We start from the raw sequence: 2392 nt of genomic DNA, 5'->3' as shown, positions 1-2392 counted from the left end.
GTTATGTTTAATTGAAGTTGCTTTTACAGCACCAAAGACTTAATCATCCATTTTCTATATAAAAAGTAGCTACTTTTTTGCATGGACCTCAAGTATACTGTAGTAGAGGTGGAATTTAAGGAAAGGTATTAAGCAGGCTGTGTTTTAGCTTATGGGCAAGTAATAAATTATATCATGTATCTTGAATGTATCATAGATAAGCTGCTATATAATGATCACCACTTCAGATAGCTGTGAAATTAGGTGATTAACTAGTTGGTACCTAACCTTCTAATTTCTGTATAAGTATAATTACATGAAATAGAAGTAGGGGTTTTAATTTTTCACTTTGCTTTTCTGTTTGGAGTATCATTGAAACTACTGTATTGTAAATGACGGAAAATAATTGCATATGTTAAAAAAATAAATTGTATTAAAAATAAAAAATAAATAAATAAATAAAAATAAAAAATAAATAAATAATAAAATAAAATAGTTACATCATTCACCTTGATTCCATAGTAGAATGGTTAAAAAATATGATTATAATTTTATCTAGAAAATGCATCTAAAATAATATAAATATTTAAAACTATTTTATTTCCCTTATTTACAACAGAATTATGTTATTTAATGATGAGTTAATTCTTTGAATACTTTAAGGATGTGTTAAGCTAATTTCGTTTGTGTATCTAAAAAAATAAAAAAATAATAAAACAAACAAACAAAGAAAAGTTAAGCGTCTGACTTCAGCTCAGGTCATGATCTCACGGTTTATGAGCTTGAGCCCTGTATGGGGCTCTGTGCTGATAGCTCAGAGCCTGAAGCCTGCTTCAGATTCTGTGTCTCCCTTACTCTGTCTCTCTCTCTCAAAAATAAATAAGAACATTAAAAAAATAAAATAACTTTCTACAAGAAAGCAGGGTGTAAAGGGAAGACTGATTTTTTTGCCAGCAAGTTAATGAAACAAATAAAGGAATATAAGGAAGTAAAATAAGATCAAAATATCACTCCAGAGGAAGGAAGGGGGAAATAAATCAATCTCTTTGAATCAAACTGCATAGGAAAACAATCCCTTTGGAAACAAACAGGCCTATTACAGAAATTGATCACTTGGGAAACAGGATAAAGGAAAAGAGCAGAAACCAGCAAAGCTTACAAAGAAACTCAAGTGTAGGGTTAACATTTGCCTAATCAATACCCAACACCTCAGATTAATGAGCGCCTGACAAGAGAATAACTTTTCCATATCACAAACATCCAATTGGGAAGGATGTGAACATCAGTCAAAAACAGATAACAGAAAAGAATCAAATTGCATCTTCTTCTTAGTGTTAAATAAAAGTAGTTTACAGAAAACACTGCTGCCCACCCACCGCTTTTCTCAGTAAGAAAAAACAAAACCAAAAAAACAAAGGCCTTAATAAGAGTTCATCTGTGAAACTTTCTGTCAGCAATCACAAATCACATAAAAACAAGATTTTCTACCAGGACAGGGGTCTAGAGGTGGATTAAAAACAAATAACAACAAAGCCTTATCTCAGATTCAATCTGCAACCAAATAAATGATAAAAATAGAATGCTTTTAATAGCAGATTGCAAAGTTTTCCCCCTAATGCATAGCTTTTAAAAAATCATTACTTTTCTGGCAAGCATTCTAATCTGATTATATGTCTTTTACCTTACTTCCATCTGGATTTATCCTAATTACATACATAAACAAATAAAAATGAATCCATTTCATAGCCATAAATAATTAAACTATTTAAGACCTATGCAGAATTTTAAATAATTTGGGTTCTTAAATATATATTTGGTTAACAGAATTTGCAGCAAATTATGTGTAGAGAAGAAGAAAGTACTTTATCTCCATCAAATAATAGAAGTACATCCATTTGTTATTTTTTAAATGGTGACGGCAAAATCAATTCTAAGGGGGGGAAGGAAAATGAGATTCTGAATTTCTCACCGTACCTTCTAGTTCTTCTTGACACATTAATTAGTTTCCCACCCTTTTTTCTACTGCCTTACACAGGACGTTTGCCTGGAGGGAAAATGAAACAAGCAAAACAGAAGAGTGGCAGTGACTAATGAAAAGGACAAGAGAGAAGTGACAATTCCTTTGAATGGAACCATTGTGTACTTGTGGTTTCCAGGGCTCCAGGCCTCAAGGTTCTAGCATTTGCAATTGTTTACAGAAATTCCTACGGAGAGCCTTACACTCTATGTTTGGTATTTGTATAATTAAGGCTGGTGTGTGATTTCTGTACAGCTTCTCAGGACTGTAATTATTCATCTCTGAGAGTCAAGGCAAGAGATATAAAGGATTCTGCCTCCTTAGTACCATTATCTTGGGGAGTGGAGAAGAAAATCTTTTAAAAAGTTTTGACAGCCAAATTCCCTGATGGCTTTG

The 2392-nt window shown here is 32.2% G+C and overlaps 1 long non-coding RNA gene across 3 annotated transcripts in view; it reads right to left on the bottom strand.

Annotated features, from left to right (window-relative positions):
- Positions 1-2088, bottom strand: part of LOC115296317 — a 10357-nt gene extending 8269 nt beyond the window's left edge. For all 3 annotated transcript variants that reach the window (XR_003910842.1, XR_003910844.1, XR_003910843.1), the window contains exon 1: positions 1954-2088. This is a non-coding gene — a long non-coding RNA (uncharacterized LOC115296317). The remainder of the gene's footprint in view (positions 1-1953) is intronic.
- Positions 2089-2392: the final 304 nt, after the last annotated feature.

The sequence above is a fragment of the Suricata suricatta genome, chromosome 7, assembly GCF_006229205.1.
Source record: "Suricata suricatta isolate VVHF042 chromosome 7, meerkat_22Aug2017_6uvM2_HiC, whole genome shotgun sequence".
In the NCBI taxonomy this organism is placed as follows: Eukaryota; Metazoa; Chordata; class Mammalia; order Carnivora; family Herpestidae; genus Suricata; species Suricata suricatta.
This window is presented reverse-complemented; position numbering and strand designations above follow the sequence as displayed.